Source organism: Hylobates moloch, unplaced genomic scaffold (assembly GCF_009828535.3).
Source record: "Hylobates moloch isolate HMO894 unplaced genomic scaffold, HMol_V3 SCAFFOLD_6, whole genome shotgun sequence".
NCBI lineage: Eukaryota > Metazoa > Chordata > Mammalia > Primates > Hylobatidae > Hylobates > Hylobates moloch.
Genome location: NW_026652281.1, coordinates 7,430,031 through 7,446,058, shown reverse-complemented (window position 1 = coordinate 7,446,058; position 16,028 = coordinate 7,430,031). Strand labels below are relative to the sequence as shown.

Sequence of the window (16,028 nt, the reverse complement as noted above, 5' to 3'; positions counted from 1 at the left end):
TTGCCTGTGCCTATTAGAAACTGTCATTTGGTAAGGGGATGAGGGCAGTGGTGGAGGGGGGTTACAAGATGCACAGGTGGCACAGGGAAGGAGTGGCAAATCAAATGACAGGAACAGAGCAGCAGTTACTGCATTTTTTTTTTGGCATTTTCTTCCATTGTTCTCCTTTGTGGACACACTCTGGTGTTTGCACTGGGGGCATGCCTGTTGTATTTTTAAATCCCTGGAGGTCACAGTTGTAAGATGTGCCTTTATCCTCTCCCATTGCATTTTTTTCCCTCTCTAATGCACCACATTAGAAGACTGACTGATTTTCATTTTCCCTGGAAGGTAAAATTTCAGCTTAAATCACAAATGTCTGTGATGCACTCAGCAGCCACCACAGCTTCTAACCAGTAGCCATTCCTCCTTATTCCCTCTCTACCTAGGAGAATATTCAGGTCTATTGTGATTTTGAGATGCATTAGCTGCACTTAAAGTTAAGGATCAACTTTGGCTTCTGTGGAAGCTACTGAGATTTAAAGGGTGAGAGCTCATCACATTTAGAACATGGTATATTCTTTCCCTCCTTGCTCATATCATTTATGAAAGGATAAAAGACTGGAGAAAGTGTCAGAGTAGATTCTGGAGGTACTTACATTGCCAGTAGAAAAAAAAGAAATCACATTACCAGTAGCTGGCTTAGTTCTGCATGTTCCAATGTGATCAGTTTGCAAAGTTCTTCGTCTTGGAAGACAGGCAGCCCCAACCTACAGGAATCTGCTCACCATACAAAGGTCCCCATGACCTGCCCTAGACCCACTCCACCCGTCTTTGTCATTCAAGTCTACAGCATTTGAACAGATCAGCCCGTTCTGTGTCAAGAAACTCTTTATGCATGTTTTGGACACAGCCCTGTGTCTCTGCAGGTTCAAATTCCCCTGAAAGAGAGAAAAGTTAGAATCTTCGCTTCATATCTCAGCTCCTCTACTCATTACTCAAACCCTTGGGCAAGCTGCTCTATTACTTATTAGCTCTGCTTCCTCTGGAAAATGACAGGGTAAATATGAATACCTTATTTATAGGGCTGCTGTGAGAATCAATATTTTTAAAACACCTGGAAGAGTGCTTGACATATACAAAGCACTCCAAAAATGTTCTCTGGCATTAAAAACATTTGATAATATGGGCTGGGAGGAATCACACTGCTTCTCAGATGCAATCCTTCAATGGCACCCCATTTCTTTTAAAAATAAACACTAATCTCCTCAACCTGGCTTACAAGGCATTGTTCAGTTTACCCTTATGGGCTTGTTCCATCCATCCGCTTTTCCTCCCCAGCGACATGGTACAGGCATACTTCAGAGATATTGCAGGTTTGGTTCTAGACCACAGCAATAAAGTGAATATCACAATAAAGAGAGGCACACAATTTTTTTTGTTTCCCAGTGCATATAAATAATAAACTACAGTTACACTGTAGTCTACTGAGTTCGAAATAGTATTATGTCTAAAACGTTTGCCTACCTTAATTAAAAATACTTAATTACTAAAAAATATGAATGATCATTTGAGCCTTTAGGGAGTCTTAATCCTTTTGCTGATTGAGTGTCTTGCCTTGATGTGATGTTGATGGCTTCTGGCTCATCAGGGTGGTGGTTGTTGAAGGCTAAGGTGACTTGGCAATTTCTAAAAATCAGACCACAATGAAGTTGTCCGCATCGATTGACTCTTTCTTTTACAAAAAATTTCTCTGTAGCATGTGATGCTGTTTGATAGCATTTTACCCACAGTAGAGCTTCTTTCAAAATTGGAGTCAATCCTCTCAAGCCCTGCTACTGCTTTATCAACTGGTTTAGGTACTATTTGAAATCTTTTGTTGTCATTTCAACAATGTTCACAGTATCTTCCCCAGGAATAGATTCCATCTCAAGAAACCACTTTCTTGGCTCATCTATAAGAAGCATCTCCTCATCTGTTCAAGTTTTATCGTGAGATTTGAGCAATTCAGTCACATCTTCAGGCTCTATTTCTAATTATAGTTGTCTTTCAGTTTCCACCACATCTGCAGTTACTTCCTCTACTGAAGTCATAAACCCCTGAAAGTCATCTATGAAGGCTAGAATCAACTTCTTCCAAACTCCTTTTAATGTTGACACTTTGACCTCCTTCCACGAATCATGAATATTTTTCATGGCTTCTAGAATGGTGAATCCTTTTCAGAAGGTTTTCAGTTCATTTTGCCCTGATTCATCAGAGGAATCACTATCTCTAGCAGCAACAGCCTTACAAAATGTTATTTCTTTAATAATAAGACTTGAAAGTTGAAGTCACTTCTAGATCCATGGGCTACACAATAGTTGTTACATTAACAGGCATGAAAAAACTAATCTCGTACATCTCTTTTAGAGCTCTTGCGTGACCAGGTGCATTGTCAATAGCAGTGATATTTTGGAAGGAATGTTTTTTTCTTTTCTGAGCAGTAGGTCCCAACAATGGGATTAAAATATTCAGTAAACCATGCTGTAAACAGATGTGATGTTAGACAGGCTTTTTAAAAATAGCATTGCAATAATAATTTAGCCTCATTATTTAGGGCCCTAGGATTTTCAGAATGGTCAATGAGCATTGGCTTCAACTAAAAGTCACTGGCTGTTTAGCCCCTAACAAGAAAGTCAGCCTGTCCTTCAAAGCTCTGAAGCCAGGCACTGACTTCTCCCTATCTAGGCAACTCCTAGATGACATCTTCTTCCAGTATAAAGATGTTTTATCTACATGAAAAATCTGTTTAGTATAGCCACCTTTGTCGATGGTCTTAGCTAGATCTTCTAGAAAACTTGTTGCAACTCTCTACATCAGTTCTTGCTGCTTCATCTCACACTCTTATGTTATTGAGAAAGCTTTCTTTAAACCTCATGAACCAAACTCTGCTAGCTTTCAACCTTTCTTCTGTAGTTCCTTACCTCTCTCAGCCTTCAGAGAATTGAAGAGTGTTAGGGCTCTGGATCAGGTGTTGGCTTAAGGGAATGCTGTGGCTGGTTTGATCTTCTATTCAGACCACTTAGACTTTCTCCCCATCAGCAATAGGACTGTCTCACTTTTATGTCGTTTGTGTTTTCACTGGAATAGCACTTTTTATTTCATTCAAGAGCTTTCTTTTGCATTCACAACTTGGTTGATTGGCCTAAGAGGCCTAGCTTTTGGCCAGTCTTGGCTTTCAACATACTTTCCTCACTAAGATGCTTCGTCATTCTAGCTTTTGATTTAAAGTGAGAGGTGTGCACCTCTTCCTTTTCCTTGAGCATTTAGAGACCATTGATTCTGGTAGCTGTTACATTGTATATTGCCCCCCCAGAACACAGGAGATATTCTTTAAACATTTGAACACTATTATGGGATTCAGCAAAGAAGCTGCTCAAGACATTGACAAATAAGTGAAATTCTGACTTAGGTCATTGTTTTATTTTCAATCTTGCTTGTTCATTTAAATGGAAATGTCAATCAGCACTGATATGGGAACCCCACTTGCTCATCAGTTCTAACTGTAAGTTGGCTACAAGTATAAGAGTTTGGAAAAAAATCAACAAAAGCATTCTGTGAGAATCAATTGGCCATGTGTACAATTTACAATATAGAAAATCGTATGTTTTTTTATTTGTAAATTATGTGTTACTTATCTTTGATATCAATGAAATACATAATCAACATATATGTGCCTAGATATGCCTATATTGGTTTTTGTGTAGAGGCAATTATTAACATTACCAGAATATCACTGCTTGAATGGGGCAGGTTCTCTTTAGCTTCCAGGACTTTGAGTTGTTCCTCCACCTGAAACAATCTCTTCTTCCCTTTGCCTACCTAACTCCTCTTTCTTTGATCTGCAGCTTAAATGTGACTTCTTCAAAAAAGACTTCCTTGATCCCTTCAATTCCAAATGAGTTCTTCCCTTTATGCACATTTTTCCTTGTGACAGTTGCCTTAATTATAGTTAAATAATGAATTATGTGGTGTCTTATTACTTCCTTTTTACCAAAAGATTGCACGTTTCCCCAGGTAGATAGGTCCATCTTCTTTATCATCGTGTCTTTGGAGCCTTACGCAGTTTGTTGAAAATATTATGTTTGTAGCTGAACTGAATTGTGATTTAAAGAAATATAGGTCTTATTTAAGAGTTTTAGTGTCAGCTCCATCCAGCCCAAGTTAAGTACTAATTCAGCAAGTTAGTTAAGTAATAAATGGCTATCACTCATCTACAACATATTTGAATTCAGTTTTGAGGCCCCAGTAGTTGCTAAAAATCAATGCCCACTTTCTCCAGGTATAGTAATTATTTCTCATATTGTTATTGACTGTCTCTTTAAAGACCAGCCAGGACAAATCTATTTCTGAAGGTGTTGTAAATGATTTGAAGCAGGAAGATGAATGGAATGGAATGAGGGTTGTTTAAAAGAGATTTATCCCTGTTATTCTTGCTCAAGAAATGAGTGGCCAGTTGCTACCAGCCCATCCCAAGAGCCAAGAGATAAAAGCCAGGAGCAGTTAATTTTCTAGTCTGTGTGCTAGTGACCACAGATATCTAACCACTGATTTCCAAAGGCTTACTATTATTCATACATATTCACTACGATAAATAGCTCATGTTTTCAGGAACACTGAGGATCTGTTTAGTCACTTTGGATTTCTGGTTTCATCAAGAGTCGGTGTCTGACATCTGACGATGAGTGAGGGGTCCAGATACCCATTACAGAGGAAGAGTCTGATGGGGAAACTAGAGGGAGGTCCTATCTGGAATTTAAATTTAAGTTCAGGGTCCCAGAAAGGCAAATGGAGTTGAAGCTGTGTCAAGCAGAAGAGATATCTCCATTTCTCTTTCTGCTTTCTCTACATAAGGCAAATGTCAGTAGTAACCAGGTTTATTCCACAGGCATACTCTGCAATATGTGGGTAATTGTGCCTATTGATTGTAACAAAGTCTTCAAGCATGAGGCAGAGAAGTTTACTATCCAACTGGGTGCCCTCAACAATGTTTGCATCTCAACAATGTGTCCTCACATTGGCTGGCTTTACATATCCAGACAAGTGAGGACATGCAGAAAATCATTTCACTGGTCCTCCCCAATGCATTATCGATTATGTGGAGGCTAACATGTAAAGTTACCAGCCCAGCAGCAGGCACAGAGTGAGTTGTCCATAAATAGTCATCATAATTGTTCTGTTTTTCTTATTATAATCTATTTTTGCTATGTAAAAAAATAATCAAATGATCTACTTCATGTATATGTGAGTTTTTGTTTAAAGGCATATGACTCAATTTGTAAACATGATCATTATCTTCTCTGGGAAGAAGAGTTAATCATTTGGCTTTGTAGAGCTCTCATTAAGTGATAGGTGACTGGTTCTGTGCTGAGTGTTTTTCATCATCGTGATTGTACGAGACATTCAACATTCCATCTCCATCTTACAAATGAGGTAACTGAGGCTTAGTGAGGTTCTATAGATGCTCAAGGTCACAGACCCAACAGGTGACTAAGCTGGGATTTAAAACTCAAGGGGGTCTTTTAGTAAGGCTTATGCTTTTAAGCACCAAACTCTACCATGATATAAATGGCAAAAGGAACTGCTTAAGATATGAAGAGAAAAGAAACACACCACTTAACACAAAACAAAAACTGGAGAAAATACCCAGTTACCTGAATATGTATTCACTTACTCTTGCATTCACCAAATAAGTACATAGCACCTATCACGAACGAGTGACTTTTCTTAGGAACACAAAGCAAGCAAAATCCCCGCCTTGATGACACTTACTTCTTAGTCAGGGAAAATAGAGGATGACAAAACTGTAGAGAAAACAGAGGATACCAGATAGCAATGAGGGCCATGGAGAAAATAAGGTGGGAAAGAGAACTAATATTGGAGTTGGGATTTCAGAAGGAAGGAAGTGTTTGAGTTGAGACCTGAAGGAGGTGCAGGAACTGCAGGACCATCTGGGGTCAGGGTCAGCAACATGGCCAGTGGGCCAACTTTGGCCCACTACTTGTTTTCATGAATAAAGTTCCATTGGAACTCAGCCAGGCCCATTAGTTTATACACTATCTGTGTCTGTTTTTGTGTTCAAATGGCATAGTTAAGCAGTTGCAATTTTGTGGCCCAGAAAAACTTAAACATTTACTATTTGGCCTTTTATAGGAAAAAAAATAATTGTGTTCACCTACGTCTAGAAGAAGAGTTTTCCAGGCAGAGGGGACAGGTAGCACATAGGAGTCTCAGGATGGGAGTGTGCCTACTGTGTTTGAGGAGGCAGGTGTGCCTGCAACAGAATGGGCAAAGGGGTGAGTGGAGGTCAGGGCCTAGGCGCGTGGGGGCCACAGTAGGGGAGAGAGGGAGGATTCTGCAGAGCGTTAACAGGAGGACTCTGGCTCTTTGTGATACATCCACTGTCATAAGTTGAAGAAGCAACTCTGAGATGGAATTTAGCATTCAGGGCCAACACCTATGGAAAGCAGGGGCAGGAAGCAGGAGTGAGCAGAGGGAGAAGTCCAGCTATGATACAGACCAATGGCAACCTTGGCTACTCACTAGGAGCTTTAGAATTGACCCTGTTTGGCCCAAGACCGCCAGGCCTTTATACTCCGGTATTGATCGGTCATTGAATATAGGTCTTTCAATGGCAATGACAATTACGAGCAAGGAGCGTCACCTGGGTGATTGTTGAGAAGCTGAGAGCCTAGTGCTGCCTGCTGACTGCACTCCTAGCAGCTGGTGCCATGGGTCCTCCATTGAAGTAGGATCTTGGGGGCACATCACAATGTCCAGCACATAGAGGATGTAGGGAGTAACAACTAAAGCAAGACTAATTAGGAGGCTACTCCGGAAATCTAACTGAGAGATGAAGGTGGCTTGAACCAGGAGGTGACGAGCAGTTGGCAGACTCTCTCTTTTGAAGGTAAAGCTTTCATATATTCTCCATGGCCTAAGATCACCTTAAAGGAGCAAAGTAAAAGGAAACAAGCCAAGGGGAAAGGCTTCAAAGATTCAGTCTATGTTATTAAATCTCCCCACCCATTGATTATCATCCATGACAGTCTTTGCTTGGCTTAGGTTTACCTGTGCTCATCATTTTCCAGGGTGTACAGAAGGAACACTATTTAATCACAAATGTTCCAATCACAAATGCTTCAATGACAGGAATAGAAGATGTCACACTAGACAGGGCAGATAAGTCCTTGTCACATGGCTGAGTCTGTCCCTGCAGTGACTGTGCTATTCATAGCAAGAATGTTGTGTTGCTAAACTTGGCGTGAAACAATACAGTTATTTATGCAACTTCATGGCATAGAGTATCGCCTTGGATTTGAGATTCTGCTAAAGCTACATGAGTGGGCAAATCAAGAAATTGTATTCCATAATTTGTTTCCAATCTGACAGAGTACTATGTGTAATAGATGAATAAGCTTATAGATTTAGCACATTTATTGCAGTGTGATGTGGTTTGACACAGTGTCTATGAGCTGTGCGGGGTGAAATGGAAGGTTTAAATGGATTCCAGCTTCATTATCCCACTGTGATCTGAGGAAAGCGAGACCACAATATTGCCATCCAGTAAAGCACTTTATCAAATTCCCTCCCAAGTTGAACAGCACCGTTCTGCCAAAGAAAGCTATTTGCTGGGTAGACTGTTTAGCAAGTTGCGTTTTTAACTTGGGTGCCAAGCCAGCCAATGGAATCTAATAGGCTTTGCTTACAATGTGCGTGGCTTGGCTATTTACATGAGATTGACAGTATGAGAAAAACCAGATGCTATACTCACTAGGCTGATTTAGATGTTTCTCTGCTCATTTGAATTCATCCAAGCTAGTCAGTCTAGCCCTGGGAAAACCTGCAAGAGTAAAAGGAGCACCAATAAAAGCGATTCATGAAAAACCTGAAGTGCATAGGAAATTAATTCCCCTGAGTTTCCAAACTAGTCAGTAAGCTGCACTGAGGTTTTGCTTTCTATGTTTCTCCTTTGCTTAGGGACTGGTCAGAATCTTGAAGCCACTTGTTGATTTTTCTCTCTTTAAACTGCTTTGATGGAAGAACACCCAGGGACGTAATGGGCACCTGGATGGGTGGGTGCCTAACTAAATATATTTATATAATCCTTGAAACGTGTTTAACTTTGGAGGTTAAGGAAGCCACCAAAGACAAAGCGGAGTTGTTAAGGGAAGAAAAAAACAGAACTTCTTAAAGGTTGAGACTGTGCCACTCATTGATTCTAGAAAAGTTTGCAGGGGCTCTGTCACATGTCAGACACAATGCTAGCCTTCCTAGATGCATTGATGAACAAGTTGCAGTGCTTGCTGTGGTGAGCTAATGGTAAAAGTAAACAGAGCATTGCCACACACAGACATAAGAGCCATGGGGCAGCATCCCATTCCAATGCCTGGTACATATTAGGAACCCACTAAATATTTGTTAAAGTTCATTTTGTGATGGTATTTTTTTCCTCTCTCTGCTAGCTTAAATCTGTTCAAGTTTCCCGTAGTTAATACAATAATTTTTCTCATGTTTATCACCAACAAATTTTTAGAAAAATCAGGCTACACAGTCACTCTCTCCACCTTCTTATGATATACTCACTCTCTAACCCTTTCACTCCTTCGGGCAATTTGATTTGCTATCTTTTCCCACCACTTTAAGAGAAGGACTCTTGTTGGGGTTCCCACATCTGGTCAGATGGCCTCTCTTAGTTTTCTTCCTCAATCCTTTCATTGTGTTGTAGTTGGGCAGTTCCTCCACCTTTCACTTCTCAGATGCAGCATAATCGTGTTTCTTCCTCCCTCTGAATATTCCTTTTCTGCCTCTCTGCATTCCTTTTCCTCTTCCCAACACCTAAGTGATTCTTAAAAATATTCTCTGACTTTCTGTGCCTTCTTCATCAGCGTCAGTTTCAAGTTATCTTGTCATAGTTTCATTTAGGAGATAATGCCTGAATCTTTATCTTAAGCCTTGAACCCTCTAGAACAATTTCATTTGTGTGCTGGGCACCTGGATGTCCCAAAGGCATGTGGACTCATCACATCAGGAGTCAAATTCATTCTGACTAATTTTATTTAATGCTATTTCCATTTACTTGGTCATCCAGGTGGAGACCTGAGGGTCAAGATGGAGCCCTCTCCCATGTCCCTCTTTGCTGCCCTCAGACAGACCCAGGGGTCGTGTCCTGTCACCTCATCCATCACTATATTTTTCTCCTTTGCCCTTCCATGTTATTTCTATTTCACCCACCATTGTGTGATACCACAGCATCTGTTTTACCTCCCACTGAACAAAAGAAATACAATCCTTGAAACATGCTCCTTAGTGTGGAAGAGAGTGGTGGTCTGATGACTTGTTTCAAAATGATCTCAATATCAACCAGTGCCCCAACCGTCTTGCATTTCATACTTAAGCAACATATTTCAATGCAGAGAAGGTTTATAGTGTGGTGGGGATTTGAGGGTAGCTTTTCAATTCTGCTCTGTTTGATTCTTGACTGATGACCCCAGACACAGAGATTTGGCCTAGCAGAAGCTGCCCTGAGTTCTATAGAGGACACCTTCCCCATACTTCTTTCTCCTTTTCCTCTTCCTCCATAATCTCTAGGTTCTTTCACTGCATTTCTTTTTTGTAAACAGCTTTACTGAGGTGTAACTGACATACAAAAATTGCTCCTATTTAATGTATACAGTGTGATGAGTTTGGATATATACAAGCACTGGTGAAACTATCAGCTTCATAATCAAGGCCTCCAGTATCATTCACCTCCAAACGTTTCCTCATGCCCCTTCGGTGTTTGTTGATTTGTTTGTGGTAAGAACACCCACCATGCATTCTGCCCTCTTAATAAAATGTTTAAGTGCACAATACAGTTCTGTTAATTACAGGCGCTGTGTTGTACAGCAGACCTCTAGCGCTTACTGATCTTGCTAAACTAGCCACTTGTCACACGTTCGTTAGGTTTCATGACAGTCTGTCCTCTGAGATGGGCTAAGAGTTAGTCTGCTCTCAAAGAGTTTCTTGGAAGAATATGATGGGTGTTTTGTGGTGAAAAGTGAAATACCAATAAAAAATCAGCCACTTCCATTGTAAAAATACACATAACTGCATGGCCAATATGTTATTCTAAAACAGAAGTTGGCTTCTTACCTGGCTTTACCATGCACAGAGACTTTGTGTTCCTGTCAAACTCTAGGAATGTGAAGATGTGGAAAGCCCATCCCAAACAAAAATAAGCCTCTTGTCAGAGTCCTCACCTGAAATCTCTCTCATTCTTACCTATTCACCTTTCAAATCTGTGCTTTTAACCCATCACCTTTCCTCCCTAAAATGTTTAGTGGCTCCCAAGCTAGTTTCCAAATTCCTTAGCTTAGTATTTAACCCTCCGCTACCTTTTCTTAATGCACTTTTACACTTTTCTCCATGCTGTAACTAAACGGCACTACTTCCTAAAATAGAAATATACCTTTCAGTTTCCTGACCCCATGCCAGCATCTACCATTTCTTTTTCCTAGAATTCTCTCCTTCTCCTTATTTAAATCCTATCCATTCTCAAGTGCATTTGGGGGGAAATGTCATCTCTTTCTGTAGGCATTAACTCTCTATGCCCTAAAATTTCATGTAACCTTGGTGGTTCCTTTCATCTCATACATTTCACCTATTTCTTTGACTAATGTTATTCATGAGCATGTCTTACCATTTATTCTGCTGCACCTATAACCCCTGGTGGCCAGAGGCTGTCTTACTAACTTTTGTGTTCCCTGTGCCTCACACATCATAGACTTTCCAGAACCTTTTAGTGGACAAAGTTAATGCAGAAATGAGTCAAATATTGAAAGAAGCAGTGAGCAAAATATGTTTGTTACTCTTCCTTTTGGAAATGAATCCTTGCTTATTCGCCACCCCTGGGAACTGTGCCCTGGTTGTTATTGAGATCTCATAGTCACTCATCATTCATGCTTCAGTTAGAATTGCGTAACATTTTATTCTTTACAATAAAGATAACTTGTTAATGGCCTTACCAGATGTGATTTAACTATTATATTTTTTAGTAATTACAGAAATCAGAGGAAAAATCCTTTTCAGATGGTCTGCCTTTATGTGTGATTTACACAAGCTGACCACCTACTTTTAGATAAAGAAATCATCTTCTACCAAGATGGGGCTAGATGTGAGGGAGGAGAAGTTTACTACCAAGAATTCCCATTTAAATTCAAATTTAGAAGCTTTTTTAGTCCCTGAGTCTTATTCCACCTCAGACTTGTTGAAATTTTCCTCATGAAATATGCTTTAGTTGTCTTGGTAAATTTTAAGAGTGAGAGAAGACCAAGTAACAGCTTACAAAGGTAAGAATCATTTAAGCCTACTTACTCGCCCTGTTTAAGCAATGAGGAGGGTTCTGTTTATTTATTTTTAAAAAGTGTTAAGGGAGGAAGTGCTATTTCAAATTAAAGGAAGGCACAGGAATTTGCCTTTAATTATTTAAAATAGTTTAAATCTTGGTTCAACTCGACACTTTGTCTCTACAAAAGAAAAAGGAAAATATGATGACATTCAGATTTTGTCAACTTTTTCCAAATATTAACAAGCTAAAAAAAACTATTGGTTCTGAATGGTGAGATAAATATATGCCACCTGTAATATTTACCTGAATAGTATGTATTCAGAATGGAATATTCTGTACTCTCTTTTAACTTTAAAATAACCCTTCTTTGCCCTGCAAAGGTACTTGAACTCTTGGTGTTGGCTACCTATGAAATTATGTCAAACACATAGATTCTACATCTCCAGATATTCAAAACTAATTATCCCTTAATTTGCAAGTGAAAGCAAAATACCACCTAATAGACCATTTCTATGGTAAACCTTTCTTCATCTTGAGCAGAATGCGGAAGCCTATTACAACCTGATTTTAGAACGTCCATTCTACTCAACAGCTTACTCATAAGACTGAGCAGAAGGAGGCAATGAAGACGTAAATATTCTTATTTACAATATGGACTGAGCTCGTATCTGTCTACTTAGCATTTTATTATAACGCATGTCATCCCCACAGAATCAATAGTTGATTGATTTCTTTTGTAAGAGACTTGAGTACTTCAATTCTGGATGGAAATTCATCAGCAGCTTCCAGTTGATGAGATGACATTTTATATTTGGTTATGAAACTGGGTTATGTTTAATCATTACAAACTTCAAATTGTATTATCCCACTTTCCAGATAATGTAGAGCATATTAGCCCAACCCACTCTCTTTAGAAGTGTCTTTAAACAGAGATGGGCTTTATCTAGATGGGGGTGGAATATGCCAATGTATTGGTTAGCCTTTCCTATAATAATGCTGCATAACAAGCCATGCTAAAACTCCATGGCTTACATATTGCTCCATAGGCTGAGGGGTTGGCTGATCTAGGCTGGGCTCAGTTGGGCTTGACTCTGGACTGTGGGTTTCATTCAGGTGTGCTCCATGGATGTCTAATTCTTGTGAGGACATCATGCTCCTTCGGAAACATTCTTTTCCTGATGGAGAATGAAAGTTTCCAGATTAGCATATAGAAATACATGATGCTTCTTGAAGTCTAGGTAGGAACTGGGGCTCAGTCACTTCCACCCACTGGGCAAAGCAAGTCCAACATCAATGAGGGAACATTCTGTTTGGAAGAACTTCAAAGCCTCATTGCAAAAGGCTCCATATGGGCAGTAGTGAAAAATTGGGAGAAATAATACATTTGATCACAGCTGCTTTGTTTTAGGGTTTATATAAAACAAATAACTCTTTAAAAGGGGTTACCTCCTTCTCATGCCTATATTTTTAAAAGTAAGTATATTACTCTACATTGAATAACCCAAGCTCAAAGTATTTTATTGTTCACCTAGGCCTAGTATACATACTTTCTCACTCTCACTCTCCCCGCACCCCCAAACCCAACAATGACCGCAGATCTTCCTTTCCTTCCACTTTCACAACCCAAAACTTGTCCTGTTCATTCTCTGCTCAAAAGCCTGTCAGTGAATCCCTGTTTCCATTGATATAGCTGAAACCCTCAGCTAGCTTTATAATAACCTTCACAATATGTGGTTTGTCTCTTCCATCATTCTGTGTGAATTTACTTGTCTGTCTTTCCACATGTTATTTCCTCTGCTGGGACACTCTCTTTTCTCTCTCCCACCTGCCTGGTGAATTTATGTTTATTTGTCAGAGCCCAGCTCAAAATTTACAACGTCTGCACATCCTTCACTAATCCCCTGCAGTCTTTTCTGTTTCCTTATCTGTGGTTTACAAGCATTTTATACATATGTCTATAAAGCACTTATAATAATAGACTGGAATTAGTCATTCATGTGCCTTTTGCTGCTAGCCTGTGAAATCCTTGAAGATGGGGGTCCATGCCTCATTCATTTTCTATCCTTTGCATTCATCTCCATGCCTGTAACATGGTAGACTTCAAATAAGGCGGCTGGATTGAAAAGAAGGAGATTTTAAAAATAAGCATTTAAGAAAGAAAAAGGAAGAATGGCCATGGCACAGTTATGTTCAGTCTCGCTATTAATTAAAGAAACTATAAACAAATAAAAATTATAGATCAATTTTTATTTTTCAAATAGGGAATTAAGTTTTTAGAAAGACAAGACATAGTATTGAAAAAAACATGGATATCTGGCATTGCCAACTGGAGTCTAATTGACAACTTTCAGAGATCTTTATCATTTCTCTTTCTCAACTTAAATATATTCATATGTGTTGGCCCAGAAATTTGATTTTAAATAATTTATCAAGTGGAAATAAAGATGTGAAAAAATTACATAGAGTTACTGATTATAGCATCATTTATAATAGGAAAAAATTGAAACACTCTAATTTCTTACAATATCAGACAGGTTATATAAGTCATGGTGTAGATATAACATTGGGCCAAAAAGTCTGCCATTATTAGAGGCACAGTTAATAAAATGAGGAAAGGTTTACCATGTATGTTCCAACATAAGAAATTAAGAGCACAGGAAGTGACAATCTTGTAAAATATAAGGGCTATTGTTAGTTACATCCCATGTACGCCAAAAAGTGAATTTGAAAGAAATACAGCAAAATATTCATAGTGATTACATTTGGATGTAGTAATGATCTTATTTTTATATTTTTTTCTTCTTGCTTTTCTCTAGTTTCCACATTTTCTACAATGAACATACATAGCATTTATAGTCAATGAAAAGATCTAACAATATTTTAAAGATATAATTATGATACAGTAACTTGTACTATTAACTGGGCTTGTGTGAGCTCTAAGTTATGGATTATGTATAGCTGTTTAGGTGAGTTCTGCTACTTTTGAGCCTTGACTTGTTTATTTTTAGATTGGGTTCCATTTCTCTTTTGTAATTAACTAAGAACTGAAATGAATTTTCTAAATAGAATTGTTCTTAATTTAAATATGAAATTCTGTTTTCTCTAATGTAATTGTACCTGAGTGAAAGTAACTGCAATGAGGACTATAAAGGAAGATAAACTAGGAATATGATGTATAATTTCCCTTTGCATAATTGTAACTCTGAAGAACGCATGCTCCCAGCAGAAAAGTAATTTAAATTGTATCACAACAAATGCCATGTTTTAAAATAGAAACTATCCATCATGTACTGAGTAAAGCTGGTGGCAACCTGTACATCTCAAAAATATACTGAAAATTCCTCCACGAGTCCATTAAAACCAAATTGATTGGTTTAATTCCAGCACATGCTGAGGGAAAGTATAAGTGACATTAATGTAATTTTAAGTGCATAAAATTACTAATTACATATTTAGAAAAAAATTATGTGAGAGTAACCGTTAAAAATAATTTTTATTATAAAATATTGAAATTTATACAATGTGAAGAGAATAGTATAATAAATCCCATGTATCTATCACCCACAACACCTTTTATTTCTCAGTACAATTTCTATTTTGGAGATGATTTTTTAAAATGTAAAACTAATGCTTTTGTCTTTATCTTCTGGGCAAAACCAGTTTTGAACCACAGTGAACATTTTAATAATTGTAGACCAGTGCTAATATGTTTTTTGTTTTTGAGACAGGGTCTCGCCCTGCTGCCCAGGCTGAACTGCAGTGGCACTATCTCACCTCGCTGCAGCCTCAGATTTCCCGGGCATAGGCAATCCTCCCACCTCAGCCTTTTGGGTAGTAGGGCCTACAGGCGCACACCATGGCCCCTGGCTAATTTTTGCATTTTTTTTTTGTAGTGACAGGGTCTCACCGTGTTGCCCAGGATGGTCTCAAACAATCCACTCACCCACTTTAGCCTCCCAAAATGCTGAGATTACAGGCATTAGCCACTGCACCTGTCTACTAGCACATATTTTGAAGGCATAATTTGAAATCTGTTGGAACAAATGCTCCAGCAAAGACATTAAAATATATTTTTCACCTAGACAGAGAATAGACACACCTTTCATGTACCCAATTTAAAATACAGACCCAACAACACTCAGCATTCTTTTCCTTGGTCAGCTTAAAGGGTGTGAATATGGAAAACATGTCAGGTGTTGCTCCTCCCCCACTGTTAATGTTTTCTCACATTCCTGTCCAGAGATACTTCTCTGCATCTTTTACATTAAAAATCTTGCCATAAGTGTATTTTTAATACAAATATTTTCTATTTTATAAATATGACATAGAAAAATTTCAAGCTATTCAGGTGTATGTAATTAAATTTGATTTTTTACTGGAAATTTTGAAATTGTTACAGTGATTAATTGATTTGTTCATCTGGCATGTATTAGGCACCTACTGTATGCCAGGTGCTCTTTTAGACTTCGGAGGAAACAGTGAACAAAATGGATAAGGGATTCCATCTTTAAAGCACAAAGTTTTCTCCAGCTATTTCTTAATGGAGAGATTAAAGAAATCTTCACCTCCAAAAAGTCTAGATCTAACTCACCTCCCCTTACTTGTTCAGGCCCATTTCCACCCCGTAGTTCAGTTGACAAGAGATAGGATGGCAGCCTCTGCCAGCCTGTTTCAGGAGATA

At 38.7% G+C, this 16,028-nt stretch overlaps 1 protein-coding gene across 3 annotated transcripts in view; it reads left to right on the top strand.

The window, feature by feature from the left end:
• Window positions 1–16,028, top strand: part of CDH13 (cadherin 13) — a 1,184,027-nt gene that overhangs the window by 108,536 nt on the left and 1,059,463 nt on the right. The gene's annotated exons all lie outside the window — the stretch shown is intronic.